A 21,280-nucleotide genomic window follows, 5' to 3' on the forward strand; every position below is an offset into this window, starting at 1 on the left:
TTTACGGCGTTTGTGAGTAATCCAGCGAACACTATGTACACTAGTAATTTCTTGATATTCCACGAGGTGGCGTTTATAAGCTTAAGATGGTGGTTAGAAACGTAATGTGCTAGACGAAAGGGTATGTTGTACCCGAGAACATGTGCTCCCAACAGTAGCATTATTAGACGAAAGGACATGCTGTACCCGAGAACATGTTCTCCAAACAGTAGCAGTGAGTTAATTGGAGTAATTTATTTAAGGGAGATTCTCTATCAACAACAACAAAAATATTGGTGTGTTTAATTGGCATGATATTTTATCAAGGATTTAATTATTTAAAACAGATCTTATATCCGTGTTAACATATTATTCACGATACGTTTAACTGTCATGATACCACAAACTTGATCAATGATCCAAACCTTTCAGACAGGCTTGATATTCATGTTGATATCCTAATCACGATATATTTAACTGTCATGATGTCACAAACTTGATCAGTGATCCAAACCTTTTAAATAGATTTGACATTCACACTGATGTCCTAATCACGGAATATTTAACGCTAATGACATCACTGACTTCATGAATACTGACCTGACATCCATGCTAGCATCTCAGTTGTGATACATCAAATGCTGGATAAATTATGCATCACATCTCCGCCAACCTGTTCTAGACGAAGCAGATCTTATCGAAAGCCCATGTCGTCCCGATGGTTTGTTTCTCACATTTTCAGAACACTTCAGTTAAAGAAAGCTGAGGTTCTGTTACATACTCTCTCACACGCTATGAATGAAAATTAGCTGTTTCAGAAAAGCTCTGGCACTTCAACCTGAGAATATTGTAACACGAAACATTCCTCTAATGGTCTCCACACGTAAACGCTTTGTATCCATAAAGGATAATAGGTTCACCGTTGAGAGCAGCTTTTAATAGTTCATTTTTTTGGAGATTTGTAGCTTCGTCTGGGGATGAAATCGATTCACATCATTATGACTTGAACGTGATCTGTTTCCTTGTGTAGATTGGCCAGTTTCGTACCAAGTTATAATAAAGAAGGTAGTTATTTTCCACGTGTTATACAGAACGTTTTCATGTATCGCGTTTTAATAGACGACCTTTTCTCTTTACGTTGTGTAACACGTTTCTTGCTATACGGTGATTTTTATTGAGTTATGATTGAGTCCAGCTGTCGAAGAATAAATCTGAAACTTCGGTGAATCAGTTCAGCACTTACTTGTAGTCCTCAAATGACCAGCTTTGAACCCCAGTATATCGACTTAGCACTTTAGTGTAGTCCTCAAGCGATCAATTTGATATCTCAAGAAACCAACGTGTCACTTAATGTATGATGGATAATAGCCGACATTCTATAGAAAACTCACCTTAGGGCTTTCTGAAACTGTGTCACCAGCTCGGCTTTCAACTACTTCAGCTTTAACGATGAAGCACGAGATCTGGACCTATTTATTGTATACCTTTCAACGGTATGTTTTTGGAAAATTAACAGATTAATAAAACAAGAAGCCAGCTACCAGGGTAAAAGAAAGAGATAGCACTAACATCTGGACGAACGACATATGAAATAGCGTGGTTTGATGCTTGGTATTTCCAAGCTAAGTGACACGCGCAAAACGAGGACTTAAGCTGCCAGCTTAGAAACACAAGATTCAGGTATAGTCATACTGAGTTAACAACTTTAGGCTGAAGAAAAGAAAAAACGGTTTTAAGTACAGGACTGACGTCACCGTTATAGGGAGTTAACAACTGAAAGAGAGGACTGTCTTTAACGGTATTTCGCAGTTTGAACCTTGGACTACTTGAATCGAAGTCCTTCACAGTAGTTACGAGGCAACACCTGGTCTAATATTGGGCAAAACTGAATTTCTTGACTGGTCACGAAATGTGTTTGGTGTTCAGGGTGAGATACAACGAGTCACATACAAACGCGTATAACAATGTGCTTAAGAATCAGTTTCATGTTCAAACGCGTTTAAGAACGTGCTTACTTATTGTAAGTCATATTAGAACGCGTGTGGCAAAGTTTTTATGTATTATGCTTCGTATCAGAATGCGTATAAGAACGTGCTTAGCTGTTACAAATCATGTTAGAACGCGTCTAACAACGTACTTAGCTACTATGCTTCGTATTAAAACGTGTGATAACGCGTTTATCTATTATGAATCGTATTATAACACGTTTAACAATGCGTTTAAAAAGTCCTGAACGCTAGCAAGCCAAAATACTGTTTTTCAAAAATAAACAAAAACATTCTGTGTTCGAGGTTACACGATACACCATTCCTCTGAGAAATGTTTCAGTTGATTCAGTAAACGGTTCTCAAACCTGTTGTCATTTCCTTTGTCTGTAATTAAGCACAAAGCAAAACAAAGGGCTATATGTGCAGCCCACCACGGGTATCGAAATCCGGATTTTAGCGTTGTAAGTCCGCAGACGTGCCGCTGTGCCATTAGGGGGCGGGCTGTTATGAGGAGTATCATGGGATTTTGAATTTGAATCAAAACGAAAATATCAACGAATCTGACTTACACCTTGTCAATGTATTTTCCTTATAATCTGAAAAGTAATTATACGTTTTGTACTACCACACTATCATGTGTCACAAGCGACAATGGCCAGAAGTTGAAAAATAAGTAAAAAATCTCCAAGTTTTATATATTAAATATGGATCGTAATCTTTAATGGTTATTAAACCTATTCCTTAAATGCCTTAGTTTACTTTGTGCAAACCTACATATCAGTCCATCTGCATTTTGTATATGTGTGTTTGTTTGTTTCTGAATTTCGCGCGAAGCTACATGAGAGCTATCTGCGCTAGCCGTCCCTAATTTAGCAGTGTAAGACTAGAAGGAAGGCAGCTAGTCATCACTGCCAACTCCTGGGCTACTCTTTTACCAACGAATAGTTGGACTGACAGTCACGTTATAATGCCTCCACGGCTGAAAGGGCGAGCAACTTTGGTGCGACGGGGATTCGAACCCGCGACCCTTAGTTTACTGATCGAGCGCCCTCACCACGTGGCCATGGCGGGCTTCCCATCTTTGTTGTTTCCATGGTGGGAATATAACCGTAAAGCGTCTAAAGTCTGTAAACCACCACGAAACTAGCCACAGCGGCTGGTAAGTCCATTCATTTTGTCATGGTTGTTGTGCAATGTGTTTATTATGTACATTTGGGATGTCTTTTTAAAACTTATTTGACGTCTTTTTCTGAGGCGTCAAAATGATCAGTAGTTCTGGTGTTTGAAACATAAAAGCTAAGAACTCAAGTTTTCATGGAAACTGACCTTTTAAAAAATTTATTTAATGGATGGCACTTTTGTAAATGCATGCATGATGAAGTTAGTTCTAAACATTTTTCCCAATAAATATATATATTCAAATAAAACAAAAAGGCCACCTATTAACTAGACTCGGAATTAGTTTAGGGACTAAGTAATGAACATTGAAAGGTATTTATGTAAATGGTTTATGATTAATGCCGATCTAGTGATAGACAAATTGTTATGGAACTTTTAAGAGAAATCATCTATTTGCACCAAGTGTATGTGTAGATAGTACATAGACATTGCCCTGATCGAGGCCTGAGTAAGTGCGGGTTATTCTGACCCTCGTCTAACATTTATAAATACACTTGACAGTTGCTAATACCAATGCAAAGGAAGGAGGACAAGGTGAACAAAACCTGACCCTCCCGGGTATACAAACACAAATACCCAAACAACAATAAAAGTGAGCGAAGTTTCGTATCCACGTTAAACACATATTTGCATATGAAAAGAATATTTTTCATTTCCGTTTAGAATGTTATAGATGACAAATTACTTACATTTCTTTAACGTGCAGGAAGGTTGAACTTGATGTACTAATAAAATGCTTTATTTCCAGTCATCATCAACGCACATGAAAACATAAGAATTGTAAAGTGATTTGCTAGCTAACTTAGTTAACTGATGAGTAATATTTATATTTGTTTTTAGTTTTTCTTATGTTTGTTTGTTATGAATTTCGCGCAAAGCTACACGAGGGTTATCTGCAATAGTCGACCTTAATTAGCAGTGTAAGACTACAAGGAATGCAGCTAGTCATCTCAATCAAGATTTTGAAAATAATATTTTTTTTTTCTATCACGTAAGGATTTTGTTTTTAATCTGGATGAAAACAACTCTGACTTAGAACAAATTATTATTTCGTTTCCCACAGTGAAGATTTTGTATTATTATATAAGTTTCTCGTGGGTTCTAGAACGATCGATAAGAGTCACGTTGCGATTGGTCTAGAAAAATCTATGGCCAGGGGTTGTCAACATTTTAAACATAACAAAATGTAACACAATTTAAATCAAAGTGATTCACTTATGTAAACGTACTTATGATGTTTTGTTTTGTACCTGATGTATCGTAATTACTGTAGAACTTGAAACAGTTTCAAGACAATACAACCATCAGAGGTCTATGTTACCTGTGCTTAACCACAGCGGAGATCGAAACCCGCTTTTTATCAAACGTTTCTAACATTTAAAAATCCCCATTCTAACTGTGTTTGCTTTGGTTCTTACTGACGTAAAATGATTTTTAATCGGTTTTTTTTTTATTTCTCATGTTGTAGATATACCAATCCCTTGATCGTACGTCTTGAAATGGTCTAGCATGGCCAGGTGGTTAAGGGACTCGACTCATAATCCAAGGGCGGCGGGTTCGAATTCCCGTCACATCAAACAAGCTCGCCCTTTCAGCCGGTATCTTCAATCAATTTGAAAACAACGACAAAAAGGGCCCGGCCCGACATAGCTAGGTGGTCAAAGGAACTTGACTCGTAATCTGAGGGTCGCAGGTTCGAATCCCCGTTACACCAAACATGCTCGCCCTTTCATCTGTGTGGGCGTTATAATGTGACGGTCAATCCCACTATTCGTTGGAAAAAAGTAGCCCAAGAGTTGGCGATAGGTGGTGATGACTTGCTGCCTTCTCTATAGTCTTACACTGCTAAATTAGGGATGGCCAGCGCAGATAGCCCTCGCATAGCGGCCCAGCATTGTTAGGTGGGTTAAGGCACTCAATTTGTAATTTGAGGGTTGTGGGTTCGAACCCCCGTCACACCAAACATGCTTACCCTTTCAGCCCTGAGGGCAGATAGCCCTTGTGTAGCTTTGCGCGAAATTCAAAAAACAGACGTATTGAAAAAAAAAAACATAATCTAAACCTCAACTTATTTTAAATAAACTGATTAAAATTAGATTGTTCATTTAAGTTCACATTTGTGGGATTTTCTTTTAATATCAGTATTTTATTCACACCTGAACAATTTCTCACCAGTTTGCGTACAGATCAAACAAAAACCCCAGAAGAATAACTTCACGGAAACTTTATCGAACAGTTAAATTGAACCATACCTCACAGTGGTGAAGTTAATGAAGGCAACAGAACCAATTTGTACCTCTCGTCTCATTTTTAACGCTTCACAGTTAAACACTTTTTAACAGTTCACACAGGGTGTCTGTAAAGAAAGAACTATACAACTTTAACTGTTCACACAGGGTGTTTATAAAGACACAACTAGACACCTTTAATAGTTCACACAGGGTGCCTGTAAAGAAACAACCAGAAAACTTTAAGTGTTCACAGATGGGTTTCTGTAACGAAATAACTAGAAGTAGTGGTAATGTGGTTACCCTTTATCATTTACCTTAACGGTTAATGTGCCGTACTGTAAGCCTGAGGTTCGTGAAGTTGTGCTACATTATTCGGGACTGTGGGCGCGTTATAAGAGTGATGGTCAAATCTCACGAGCCAACTTCCTTCTAGCCTGTAGACTGAAAGCAAGGATGGCAAGCAAACATAGCCCTTGCGAACTTTTGTGTGAATATAAGTGGCTCGCCGATAAATCTGTGGGCTCAAACTTCTAAAAAAACGTTTCGATGCTCGTGGTGGACCCACCACAGATAGCCCCAATGAGTTGCGTTGCGCTTCTCAACAAACAAAGTGTAAGAAATAAATAGACAATACTTATAACATTCCACAGTTAATGCATCATGGAACAGCGTTCGTGCCATCTAAACTCAGTTAAAATGTAATTATTTTATTTATGAGTCATGAAGTTAAAATATTTTATTTGCGAATAATTTAGGTGCCAACCTTTTGGCCCGGCATGACCAGGTGGTTAACGCACTCGGCTCGTAATCTGAGGTTCGTGGGTTTGAATCCCCGTCACACCAACCATGCTTGCCCTTTCAGCCGGTATCTTCAATCAATTTGAAAACAACGACACAAAAAGCCCAGCCCGGCATGGCCATATGGTTAATGCACTTGACTCGTGATCTGAGGGTCACGGGTTCGAATCCCCGTCTCACCAAACATGCTCGCCCTTCCAGCCGTGGGGGCGTTATTATGTGACAGTTCAATCCCACTATTCGTTGGTAAAAGAGTAGTCCAAGAGTTGGCAGGGATAACTAGCTGCCTTCCCTCTTGTCTTACATTGCTAAATTAGGAACGCCTAGTGCAGATAGCTCTCGTGTAGCTTGGCGCAAAAATTCAAAACAGACCTTTTTTAGAAATTGCGTATATGTAATATATCACGTCATCCTTTAAGTAATGTATAATCTCAGGTTCAGAAAAAGAGAAAGGATTTCAAACTTTTTTAATTTTATTTAATCAATAATGTATGTTCCATTATTACTAATTACTTCCTGCCAACGATTCACAAGCTTCTGAATGCCACATTTATAAAATTATTGGGGTTTGGAGAAAAAGAATGTAGAGAGGATAGTTTTGACATCGTCAATGTGTTCCCAACTCTTTTCCATCAAGATAGTTTTGCAAACTTCAGAACAGATGATAATCAGATGGGACAAGGTCTGGAGAATAAGGAGGATGTGGAAGTTGTTCCCAGTCTAGCTCTTCAATCTATACAGATGTGATCCTTGCTGTATGGGGCCGTGCATTATCCTGGTGTAACACAACACCTTTAGGACTGATCAAAGCAGGCCTGTTTTCTTTCAGCGCAACATTCAAGCGCTCAAACTGTTTACTGTATGAGTGTGATGAAATCGATACAATGAGTGGCAGAAACTCAAAGTGGACCACATCAACGATATTCCACCAAACGATATTCCAACAAGACTTTACTAGGGTGGAGGTCCATTTTGGGCTGTGCTTTAGCCACTTTACCTGCACTGAGCCATTGTCTGCGGCACTTAACGTTTTTATAAACACCCATTTTTCATCTCCAGTAACTAACCTGTCCAAAAAAGGTGAGTTACGTTCTCTAGAGTGCATAGAATTGCAAATATCCACTCTTGCTCTAAGGTTGGCTTCTGTCAAATCACATGGAGCACCCATTTTCTAAGTTTTGACACCTTTTCAAGCTGTTGCAGATGACGGTGAACAATTTAATTGGTTGAATTAAGCTTTTGTGCTAGTTCTTCAACTGTTACAGCACAATCTTCATCAAGTGCAGCCAGCAGCCAGGCATCATTAAACTCAACAGGACGACCTAAACATGGCGTATCACATATCTGAACTTCTGAAACCACCTTCGACATTTTCTTTCAGTTAGAAACTCTGCACAATAAACAGAATATTCGAGTAGTTTCTGTTGCACTGTTGCCTTTATCAAACTTATAAAGCATTATATGTCTAATGTGCTTCTCAGACACATCCATCTTCATGAGGTTTATTTGATTAATGATCTAAAAAAGTGGAGTTGAGTTAGTTTCTTTTATTTGTCTGAACATTTCCATACACGTCCTACTACATATTTTAGTCATTAAAGCCTTCTACAAAGACAAAAATGATGATGCACTTTCTGTATTAAATTTTCGGACATTACTTATGGAATAACCTAATACATAATAACCAGAGTTCCAGAAACAAACTAAGCCTGAAACATATTGCTTATTAAATAAGATTAAACCTTATTTAATTGCAATGCTAACATATTTTCCCATAAAATATTTCTTTTCTACTTTGACCTCGTTGTGTTAAACGTTCTCTGCCAGCATTAATTAAAAATGTAACCAAGGTAACATCATAACGTAATCTAATTTTTTACCACAGTGACTATTGACCCGTTGATATTGATGAGGATAAGCTTCTATGAAAAATTACAGATGTTTTGCACATCAAGTTACTGTGACGGAGACTACGAATGGAGAGTTTAAGGAAATTTTCTACTTATTATAATAAGATAATAATAGTTAGAGCATAAAAAGTTAGGTTTCTGAAATTTAGAAGAATTCTGGCTTTAAATTACCTCGAAAATGAAATAATTATGGGACTGAATCGACAAAAAATCCCAACAACAACAAACAAACACTGTCACATCTCGTTGGTTACTTATGTTACATGCTAAAATTAAGGTCTTTTCTGTGATTTTTCAATGACACCGAATCAACAAGAGTCTAATGATTGGGTGAAAGTGCTGACGTTTTAATGTAGTGTAATCCTCTCTCACTTTCGTTACTACTTGAGTGTAAACTTCATACTTTAAAAAAAAAACGCATAGGACACTTAAAGAATTTTTTAGTTACTTCAGAATATGCACTAAAATATATCTAAAACATTTGCCTATTATTATATGTCTATCACTGTTTCTTACTAGTCAGTTCGACTGTGTTAAATATTCATTGTGTAGTTAGCTTTACTGAACAATAGTAACTTGTCTAATCAGCTTTACTAAACAATCATGACTTGTATCATCAGGTATACTGAACAATCATCACTTGTTTAGTCAGCTATATGGAACAATCTAAACTTGTCTAGTAAGATAGACTAAACAATCATATCTTGTCAAATCAGCTATACGAAACAATCATGACTTGTCTAGTTACCTATACCAAACAATCGTTACTTGTTTAGTCAGCTACACTAAACAATAATGATCTATCTAGTCAGAAATACGAAACAATCATGTATTATCTAGTCAGCTATACTAAACAATCATGACATATCCAGTTAGCTTAACTGAACAACCATGACTTTTCTAGTCAGCTATACTAAACAATTATGACTTGTGTATTAAACTATACCAGACAATACTTACTTGTCTCGTCAGCTATACTAAACAATCATGACTTGTCGAGTCACCTATACTGAACAATCATGACTTGTCTAGTCAGCTATACTAAACAATAATGACCTATCTAGTCAGAAATACGAAACAATGATGTATTATCTAGTCGGCTATACTAAACAGTCATGACTTGTCTAGTTAGCTATACTGAACAATCATGACTAGTCTGGTCAGCTATACTAAACAATTATGACTTGTGGATTTAACTATACAAGACAATCATCACTTGTCTCGTCAGATATACCAAACAATCATGATTTATCTAGTCAGCTGTACTAAACAATCATTACCTGTCTAGTCAGCTATACTAAACAATCATGACTTGTCAGCTATGCTAATAAATCGTTACTTGTCTAGTCAGCTATAGTAAACAATTATGACTTGTTTGGCCAGCTATACTAAACAATCGTTATTTCTCCAGTCAGTTTTACTGAACAATCACGACTTGTCTACTCAGCTATACTAAACATATATACTAAACTTATGATGACTTATCTAGTCAGCTATACTTAACAATCGTGACTTGTCTAGTAAACTATACTAAAAAATCGTAACTTGACTAGTAATCTATACTATACAATCATGACGTGTCTAGTCAGCTGTATTCAACAATTGTGACTTGCTTAGTTAGCTATATTAAACAACTATGAGTTGTCTAGTCAGCTATACTAAACAATCGTAACTTGAAAGTAATCTATACTAAACCATCATGACCTGTTTAGTCAGCTTTTCTGAACAATCTTGACTTGTCTAGTGAGTTATAGTAAACAATTATTACTTCTCTAGTCAGCTGTACTAAACAATCACGACTTGCCTGGTCTGCTATACTAAACAATCATGACTTGTCTAGTCAGCTATACTTAACAATCGTGACTTGTCTAGTTATTTATAATAAACAATGATGGCTTGTCTGGTTACCTAAACTAAACAATCATGACTTATCTAGTCAGCTATACAAAACAATCATGACTTGTCGAGTCAGCTATACTAAACAATCATGTTTTGTTTAGTCAGCTGTACTAAACAATCATGACCTGTCTAGTCAGCTATACTAAACAATCATTACTTATTTAGTCAGCTATACGAAACAGTCATAACTTGTCTAGTCAGTTAAACTAAACAATCATGACCTGTCTAGTCAGCCATACTAAACAATCGTTACTTGTCTAGTCAGCTATACTAAATAATCATGACTTCTCTAGTCAGCTACACTAAACCATCGTTACATGTCTATTTAGCTATATTAAACAATCATAACCAATCTATTCAGATATTCGAGACAATCATGTCTTATCTAGTAAGCTATATCAAACAATCATGACATATCTAGATAGCTATTCAGAACAACCATGACATTTGAAGTCAGCTATACTAAACAATCATTACTTGTCTAGTCAGCTATACTAAACAATCATGACTTGTCTAGTCATCTATACTAAACAATCGTAACTTGTCTAGTCAGCTATAGTAAACAATTATGACTTTCCTGGTCAATTGTACAAAACAATCGTGACTTGTCCAGTCAGTTCAACTGACCAAAACCTTTAATCTTCCAGTCAGTTGTACTGAACACTCATGACTTATCTAGTCAGCTATACTAACAAATTATTACTTGTCTAGTCAGCTTTTCTTAACAATCATTACTTGTCTAGTCAGGTATACTTAACAATCATTACTTGTCTAGTAATCTACAGCAAACAATTATGACTTGTCTGGTCAGCTATACTAAACAATCATGACATGTCTAGTAAGCTATACTAAAAAATCGTGACTTGTCAAGTCCGCTATATTAAACAATTATTACTTGTGGATTCATCTATACTAGACAATTATTACTTGTCTTGTCAGTTATACCAAGCAATCATTACTTGTCTATCAGATATACTAAACAGTCATGTATTCTCCATTCAGCTATACAAAACAATCATGACTTGTCTGGTGAGCAATACTAAACAATCGTCACTTGTGTAGTCAGCTATGCTAAACAATCATGACTTGTATAGTCATCTGTACTAAAGAATCATGATTTATCTAGTCAACTATATTAAACAATCATTAGTTGTCTAGTCAGCTGTACTAAATAATCATTACTTGTCTAGTTGGCTATACTAAACAACCATGACTTGTCTAGTCAGATATACTAAACAATCGTTACTTCTCTAGTCAGCTATACTAAACAATCGTTACTTCTCTAGTCAGCTATACTGAACAAGCATGACTTCTGTAGTCAAAAATACTAAACAATAATGACTTGTCTACTCAGCTGTACTGAATAATCATGATTTGTCTAGTCAGCTATACTAAAGAATAATGACTTGGGTAGTCAGCTATACTAAAGAATCGTGTCTTGTTCAGTCCGCTCTACTAAACAATCATTACTTGTCTATTAGCTATACTAAACAGTCATGACTTGTCTAGTCAGCTATACTAAACAATCATGTATTCTCCATCCAGCTATACAAAACAATCGTGACTACTCTGGTGAGCTATACTAAACAATTGTGACTTGTGTAGTCATCTATACTGAATAATCATAATTTGTCAAGTCGACTATACTGAACAATCATTACTTGTGTAGTCAGCTATACTAAACAATCGTCACTTGTCTAGTCAGCTATACTAAACAATCATGACTTGTCTGGTTAGCTATCCTTAACAATCATGACTTGTATAGTCATCTGTACTAAAGAATCATGATTTATCTAGTCAACTATAGTAAACAATCATTAGTTGTCTAGTCAGCTATACTGAATAATCATTACTTGTCTAGTCAGCTATACTAAACAACTATGACTTGTTTAGTAAGATATACTAAACAATCCTTACATCTTTAGTCAGCTACACTAAACACGCATTTTTTATCTTGTCAGCTATACCAAACAATCATTTGTTGTCTAGTCAGCTATATTTAACAATCGTTACTTTTCTAGTCAGCTATACTAAACAATCATGGCTTGTCTAGATCAGATATTCTAAACAATCGTTATTTCTCTGTGAAATTATGTTGATGGTTTTGTGAGAAAATTCTTTGAAAAAATCATTTAAGATGTTGTTTTTAGGTGTTTTTGGAAAATATAAATTTGTAGTTTTACCTGGGAAGTTTGGCTGTTGGATGTCAATAAAATTATCTAAGTTGTCTTCTTTCAGTTGGTTGTTTTTGGTTGTTTCCTTGTTGTTGTTCTCTGTAGAAAGTATCACAAGTCTCCTGGCTAGGTCTTCTAAACATGTTTTGATTTCTGTGGTTGGAATTTCACAAAACAGAAAGCTAAAAAACAACCTTACAAAAAGAGACATTAATTCCATTAAAAACCTAAAACAAGACAAAAACATAAAAATTCTAAAAGCAGATAAAGGTAATGAACACGAATGAATGCATCCAAAAACTGAATAACATCCTATGAGACACGAACAAATTTAAACCAATACACACAAATCCAACAAAGACACACGAGACGCAACTGAACAAATTACTACTACAAATGAAAAAAGCCAACACAATTTCACAAACACTTTATTCCTACCTACGTAAAACCGACTCACGCACACCACAAATATACGGCATCCCCAAACCTCATAAACCAGATTGTCCATTACGACCAATAATGTCCACATATGAATCGTTTAATTACAATCTTGGTAAATACATAGCATGGGCATTCTCCAAATATGTAACATCAGCCAGCTCATTCATCAAAGACTCTTTTAATTTCAAGTCTAATCTAAATCAGCTTAATCATAAAGCCTTAATGGCCAGTTTCGATGTTATATCCCTCTTTACAGAAGTTCCAACCACTGAAGCCTGCAAGATAGCCTTAGAACTCTATATCCGAGACCCTAACCCAACCATAGAAATTCCCAGTAACCAGTTAGCAACCCTCATAGAATTCACCACGATGAAGACAAACTTCATGTTCAACAACCAAAACTATATACAAACAAATGGCCTAAGCATGGGCAACCCAGTATCACCAGTTCTAGCCAATATTTTTATGACACAAGTTGAAACACAAGCAACTAACACAGCATCACATCCACCACTATACTGGTACAGATATGTAGATGACACGGTTGCGGGATTCAAATCTACAGAACACATGCACATACTTAATGTTTTCAGTCACATTAACTCTATACATCCCAACATTAACTTCACATGTGAACAGGAAGAAAGCAATCAAATATCATTTCTTAACCTCAAAATTACAAGAACCGACACACAATTCAAAACAGAAATCCACCGAGAAATCACCCATACTGGACTATACATTCCTTGGGACTCAGCACATGAAACAAAACAAAAACTTAACATACTAAGAAACCAAATAAACACAGCAATAAAACTATGCTCACCAGATAAAATTAACGATGAATTAGACAAAATAAAACAATACTTCATCAACATCAATAAGTTTCCCCCACAAACCGTAGAAAACATTATACGCACACACCTAGACAGAAAGCAAAATCAACCAACTAAAGTAAATATATCTCACGAATCAAAAAATCACGAAACCATATACTGCTGTATACCATATATTCCTCACATCAGCAAACAAATAACCAACATTTGGAAAAAACTAGTAACAAAATATGACATTCCAGTTAATACCAAATTTATTAAAAAACCAGGCACAAAACTGAGGTCTATACTATGTAAAAACTACACTGACAAACACCACACCAACATTATTTACAAAATACAATGTGATAACTGCCACGACTCCTATATTGGAGAAACAAGTAGAAAAATGGAAACCAGATTCAAAGAACATAAAAAGTCACCTTCACACGTTTTCGAACACTGCAACATAACCATAAAAAACACTCAAATACTAAATAAAGAAACAAACATAAACAAACGCAAAATTAAAGAAGCCTTACTTATACAACAACTTAAACCCAAAATAAACCAATATAAAGGAACGCCTTTATACCTATATTAATATAATAAAATAAATAAATTTATATATTCAAACATCTAACACCGCCCTCTATATTCCGACACTCAGTTACACAACCCCTTTCAAACATGTGGTCAGCTTCCGGTCAGTTACCTCTTTCTTTGTGAACCTGACGATGACCGTAGAAGGTCGAAACGTTGTTCGCTCTTCTATGTAAAATATTTTCTCAACCCAAACGAGCCGTTTTTGCATATAAATTTCTCAACAGGTGGGTTTCTCGACATCACTGATTATACTAAACAATCATGACTTGTATAGTCATCTGTATTAAAGAATCATAATTTATCTAGTCAACTATACTAAACAATCATTAGTTGTCTTGTCAGCTATACTAAAGAATAATGACTTGTCTAGTCAGCTACGCTAAAGAATCATGTCTTGTCCAGTCCGCTCTACTAAACAATCATTTTTTGTCTAGTCAGCTATGCCAAACAATCATTACTTGTCAATCAGCTATACTAAACAGTCATGACTTGTCTAGTCAGCTATACTAAACAATCATGTATTCTCCATTCAGCTGTACAAAACAATCATGACTTGTCTGTCAATCATGTATTCTCCATTCAGCTGTACAAAACAATCATGACTTGTCTGGTGAGCTTTTCTAAACAATCGTCACTTGTGTAGTCAGCTATACTAAACAATCATGACTTGTATAGTGATCTGTACTAAAGAATCATGATTTATCTAGTCAACTATATTAAGCAATCATTAGTTGTCTAGTCAGCTGTACTAAATAATCATTACTTTTCTTGTTGGCTATACTAAACAACCATGACTTGTCTAGTCAGATATACTAAACAATCGTTACTTCTCTAGTCAGCTATACTAAACAATCATGTTTTATCTTGTCAGCTACACTAAACAATCGTTACTTGTCTAGTCCTCTATTTTAAACAATTGTTACTTGTCTAGTCAGCTATAGTATACCTTTGTTTTTTTGTTTAGTCAGCTCTACTAAACAATCATGACTTTTCTAGTCAGTTATAGTAAACAATCGTTTTTGTCTTGTCAGCTATACTAAACAATCATGACTTGTTTAGTCAGCTATACTGAACAATCATGACTTGTGTCGTCAGTTGTACTGAACAATCATTATTTGTCTAGTCAGCTATAATGAACAATCGTTATTTGTCTAGTCAGCTATACTAAATAATAATTACTTGTCTAATCCGCTACACTGAACAATCATGACTTGTGTATTTTACTACACTAAATAAATCTTTGGTATGAATTTACGCGCCCTAGTGGCATAGCATTGTGTCTGCGAACATCCAAAACTAGAAACCTGTTTTCGTAACCCGTGTTGGGAGAGCATGCGTAGTCCATTGTGTAAATTTGTATTTAACAACTTGAAACAATTTGAATTAACTTGTGTGTTTCGCCATGACTTAGTAGCGAATTGAACAAAATTATCTCTCTGTTTCAGCTGAGACTGGAAAAAATGCCGTAAAAACTCGCATCCTTTCACGTCTGATCCGTGTTGTATAATCCACTCCTTCAGTGAATTTCCTTATGCAGATAACGGATCATTGTCCTTATTTTATTACTTTCGGTATCACTTCATTACTGTATCGCCTCTACAGCTCCACATGATTCTATATTTCCCTGTCTTCTCGTGAATCTCTTTAACAACCAGTCTGAATAAAACTGCTGTCTTAGATAAAACTTTGGAGCACATCTGCTTCCTCAAACCGTTCCAACGACCAAGTGCTTTTAACAAGTAAAATAACGCCATATATGAACAGAGACACGGTAAACTCTCTATCGCTTCACTTTCGAAGTACCTCCATTTTTCAAGAACTAAAAGCATTAACTTTCTCTTCAGTTGTAAACCTGCTCATCTTCTCGCTGTTTATCTTTCAGTTGTAGCACAAAATAAAATCTTTCCCGCTTTTTCATTTCCTCTCTGTATCTGGATTACTGAGAATCGTATAACCGACGAGTTAGGGGATTAAAACTGTCTAGGTTTGGTCTGGCTTGGACTTCGCGCAAAGTTACACGAGAGCTATCTGCGCTAACCGGCCCTAATTTAGTAGTGTAAGACTGGAGGAAAGGCAGCTAGTCATCACCACCCACCGCCGACTCGTGGGCCACTCTTTTACCAACGAATGGTGGGATTGACAGTAACAATATATCACCCCCACGGCTGAAAGGGCGAACATGTTTGGTGTGATGGGAATTCTAGCTCGCGACCCTCTGATTACGAGTCAAGTGAATTAACCACTAGTTAAAAACAACCATTTTATCAAACATTATTCAGAAACAAACTTTAACTATTTTTAATCGTTCATTAGAATTTCAAATCAAGCATTTCTAAAATGGACGAGTTTAGTCTCTAGCCTGTTAAGGCTAACTGTAATATTGCTTAGGCTATAGTATGTTTCTGTTAAGGTTAATTACATTCATGCTTAGGGTATGGTATGTTCCTCTTAAGGTTAACTACGTTACTTCTTAGGTTATGGTATGGTCTTGTTAAGGTTAACTGTATTCATGCTTAGGCTATGGAATGTTTGTTATGGCTAACTATCTTCCTGCTAAGACTATAGTATGGTCCTGTTAAGACTATACTATGTTCCTGCTGAAACTATAGCGTGTTCCTATTAAGACTATAGTATGTTCCTGTTAAGACTATAATATGTTCCTGCTAAAGCTATGATATGCTCCTGTTAAGACTATAGTATGTTTTTGCTAAAGCTGTGGTACGTTCCTGTTAAGAATATAGTATGTTCCTGTTAATACTACAGTATGCTCCTGCTAAATCGATATTGTGTTCCTATTAAGACTATAGTATGTCCCTGTTAAGACCATAATATGTTCCTATTAAGACTATAGTATGTCCCTGTTAAGACCATAATATGTCCCTATTAAGACTATAGTATGTCCCTGTTAAGACCATAATATGTTCCTATTAAGACTATAGTATGTCCCTGTTAAGACCATAATATGTCCCTATTAAGACTATAGTATGTCCCTGTTAAGACCATAATATGTTCCTATTAAGACTATAGTATGTTCTTCTTAAGACTATAGTATGTTCCAGCTAAAGCTATGGTATTGTCCTGTTAAGACTAAAGTATGTTTCTTCTAAAGCTATAGTATGGTCCTGTTAAGACTATAGTATGTTCCTGCTAAAGCTATAGTATGGTCCTGTTAAGACTATAGTATGTTCCTGCTAAAGCTATAGTATGGTCCTGCTATAGCTATGGTATAGTCCCATTAGGACTATAATGTGTTTCTGCTAAAGCTATGCTATGCTCCTGTTAAGATCATAGTGAGTTCCTGTTAAGACTATAGTATTGTCCTGTTAAGACTATAGTATGTTCCTGCTAAAGCTATAGTATGGTCCTGTTAAGACTATAGTATGTTCCTGCTAAAGCTATAGTATGGTCCTGTTAAGACTATAGTATGTTCCTGCTAAAGCTATGGTATAGTCCCATTAGGACTATAATGTGTTTCTGCTAAAGCTATGCTATGCTCCTGTTAAGATTATAGTGAGTTCCTGTTAAGACTATAGTATGGTCCTGTTAAGACTATAGTATGTTCCTGTTAAAGCTATGGTATGTTCCTGCTAAGACTATAGTATGTTCCTGCTAAAGCTATAGTATGTTCCTGTTAATACTATAGTATGTTCCTGTTAATACTATAGTATGTTCCTGTTAAAGCTGTTGTATGCACCTGCTAAAGCTATGGTATGTTTCTGTTAAGACTATGGTGTGTTCCTGTTAAAGCTATGGTATGTTCCTGCTAAGACTATAATATGTTCCTGCTTAAGCTATGGTATGTTCCTGCTAAGACTATAATATGTTCCTGTTTAAGCTATGGTATGTTCCTGCTAAGACTATAGTATATTCCTACTAAATACTGTAGTATGTTCATGTTAAAGCTGCAGTATGCACCTGGTAAAGCTATGGTATGTTTCTGTTAAAGCTATAATATGACATGAATTAAGTTGTACGCTCATTGTTTTCGTTCTGGGGGACAATCTTGCCCGGGACTCTCAGATCTACATATTAAGTCCCGAAGTAATCTAGCCAGCTCTATCGAACCCTTATTTCTGTTTACATATTACAGGTTCAACATTAAACAGTCTGTAATAATGACTGAACAGGTTATGTGTTTCGTAATCATCTTAAATTGAGGTGTTTACCTTGAAATTCTCTTTGAATTCACCAACCGAAAGTTGAGGTAAAATTACACAGAAAAACGTGTGCATACTCTTTAACTTACGGAGTTTTATTAGGAGCCGAACCAACTAACATCTATAATAGTGGTCGCAGGTAAACCCTTTAATTTACATACGATGGTACGTTTATCCCTAACATGAATTGTGGATGTTGAATTTCATACACTCTAGTCTGTAGTGTAAGAATTAGATAAGAAGTCAGGCTGTTTACCTAGTCAACTTGCTTTGTTGGTCTCCGCATCAACTTCTAACCGTAACTAGGTATTTAAAATTACGTCACTGTTATCTCGGTGGAAAATACCTCTGGAACTCTTCAGTGCTCTCCAAACTCCCTTTATTTATTGACCTTAGATAATTAATTAACTCAGACGAACACTAGTGCTACACCCGGCCCGGCTTACGAAACAGATTTTTTTCCCTCTGGCTTTTACCATCGAGTGCGGTTGTAATTTCTTACAAAACCAACTTTTCTTTTTTCTGTGATGTATTCCAATGTGAAACAGTAATCCACAGAGAAAGAGAAGTCCGCGAGTTTGAGCATAATCCACTTAATATCTAAACACGGCAAGTCCACTGCATAACTCTCGAAGGAACAGATGCTGAACAGCTGTTTCACTCGCCACTGATTAAAAACAATTTTTTTTTTATTCGAGAAGGAGCGGATATTTGTTTTTTGTTTGAATTTCGCGCAAAGCTACTCGAAGGCTATCTGCGCTAGCCGTCCCTAATTTAGCAGTGTAAAACTAGGGGGAAGGCAGCTAGTCATCACCACCAACCGCCAACTCTTGGGCTACTCTTTTACCAACGAATAGTGGGATTGACCGAAACATTATAACGCCCCCACGGCTGAAAGGGCGAGCACGTTTGGTACGACGAGGATTCGAACCCACGAACCTCGAATTACGAGTCGAACGCCTTAACACACCTGGCCATGCAGGGCCATTGGAAGATATACATACCAAGTTAAAACTCGAAATTTTACCAAATGTTTGTGTTTTTACTTTTATAACGCCAGATTTTCTTAGGAAATAATATTAACCTACGTCCACTTTCAACGATGTATTTAATCACTAGAGAATCCATGGTTCAAGATTCATTGCTTCAATACAAAAAAATAAATTGTGCTCGTACTTTGATGCTCAGGTGTATGATAAAAATGACAGTCAATTCCGACAATTCTTTTAAACTACTGCGAGGGTTAGCTGAGAGTGCTTCTTATCTAAGTTCCTCTGTAATCAACTGGCTCTTGCATACACTTGAGCATATTTTTAAAGGCCCGGCATGGCCAGGTGGGTTAAAGCGTTCGACTCGTAATCCGAGAGTCACGGGTTCGAATCCCCGTCACACCAAACGTGCTCGTCCTTTCTGCCGTGAGGGCGTTATAATATGAGGATCGATTCCACTATTCGTTGGTAAAATAGTAGCTCAAGAGTTGGCGGTGGGCAGTGATGACTAACTGCCTTTTCTGTAGTCTAACACTGCTAAAGTAAGGACGGCTAGCGCAGATAGCTCTCGCGTAGCTTTGCGCGAAATTCAAAAATCAAACCAAACATCTAAGATAAATCAGAGGTAGCAGAAATTTGGGATGAAATTGTTTACGTTAAAGTCAGGCGGTTTTGAGTTGATTTCAGCACTGAGCTACCCAGTCGGCTGTCTGTTCACCACAATGAATCGAACTCCGGTTTTTTGTGATATAAGACCATAAACTAATCGCTGATCCATTGGATGGGCGAGTTGGCAGGGCCTAGTTCAATTATAAATTATCTGTCAATCTAGCAACTCTACGAATCACGTAATGAAACGGATTTGTTGGTATATTTAGTGATTAAACACACATAGTAGATTAGCAGTTAAGGGATGTAGTCGACAACACAGTTAAATTATATAAGGTCAGACTGAGTATGTTTAGCGATACAGCTGCGAAGGGTCACGCAACTCTCTCGTTTAATAACTTCATACTAAAATATCTGAACTGTTAATAAACATAACAATCCTATTATTTGATCTACAAGGTGTCTTTCATATTTCGACTCCATTTATCCATTTCATGTTTAATGAAACCTATAATTTGTTTTTAATTAATAAAACTAGTTATAATAAATGATAAACAAACAGACACAGAGACAGAATATTTTAAGGGGAAAGATAATATAAATAATGATGTTAGATAAATTAATAATACATCATCAAAAGTCATGACAAGCTATAAAATACACAATTTCCTCTAAAGAAATCAAGAAAAAATAAAAACAGTAACCTTCTTATTATCAGTAAAATATTAACCTTTTTAGTCTCGAATTTAATATCAGCATATTAATTACTAATACAGTCTTGAGAGACACGATTTAGAACTCGAGATCATCGAGCTAGGACTAACTCTAAAAATATTGCACACTTTATTTGAATAACTATGTTTGGTCTTTATCTATCATGACTACGGTATTCATAGAACATAGAATTACTCAGCAAAAAAAAAAAAATCTTGTCGAATCTCCTGTTATCAGAGGTCCAACACGACGTATATTAGGTAAGTGCTTTATATATCATAAAAAAAAAAAAAGCGTACAAATGTAGAATTTAAGGGGACGTAACAAAGAGCTCACCGGGTGAATATTGACGGAACAACTTGGCGTCACAGAATATAAATATTTTGATTGTTTTCAGAAGATATTTCTTTGAGAAAGACGACTTTTTTCGATTCTTAGGCTTTTTATTTGTTTTATGGTCTTGTCCTTGTTTCTGTACACAGAACATTATTATACGGATCAGTCATACAGTCTATAAATATTATATTTTAAAACTTTCAGTTTCGTCTAATGAAAAGTGAGTGAGCTATTTTATAAATAATTCTGTTGTTTGTTTTTTTTCGCCATCTCCAGGTATATCTAGAAGTGTGGTAGTATGAGATGTTAGGAAGTGCTTTACTAGAATAGCTTGTGTTTTAACCTTTGAACTCAGATTGTAAAGCATTAGTTTGGCTTGAGTGTCATCTCGTTTCGATCCCAAGACGTAAAAAAAAACTTATAAAAAATCCACAAACTCTATTAAAGAGTAGGAA

General features: G+C 36.1%; 1 pseudogene across 2 annotated transcripts in view; it reads right to left on the minus strand.

Moving 5' to 3' along the window:
* The window catches only part of LOC143235585 (FMRFamide receptor pseudogene), a 98,132-nt pseudogene that overhangs the window by 73,442 nt on the left and 3,410 nt on the right, over positions 1-21,280 (minus strand). The window contains exon 2 of one of the 2 annotated variants that reach the window (XR_013019337.1): positions 12,176-12,311. The exons of the other annotated variant lie outside the window; for it this stretch is intronic. The product of XR_013019337.1 is annotated as an FMRFamide receptor pseudogene, transcript variant X3 (transcript). Of the gene's footprint in view, positions 1-12,175; positions 12,312-21,280 lie in introns of those variants that run through there. 2 annotated transcript variants of the gene reach the window in all.

The sequence above is a fragment of the Tachypleus tridentatus genome, chromosome 2 (genome assembly GCF_004210375.1).
Source record: "Tachypleus tridentatus isolate NWPU-2018 chromosome 2, ASM421037v1, whole genome shotgun sequence".
NCBI lineage: Eukaryota > Metazoa > Arthropoda > Merostomata > Xiphosura > Limulidae > Tachypleus > Tachypleus tridentatus.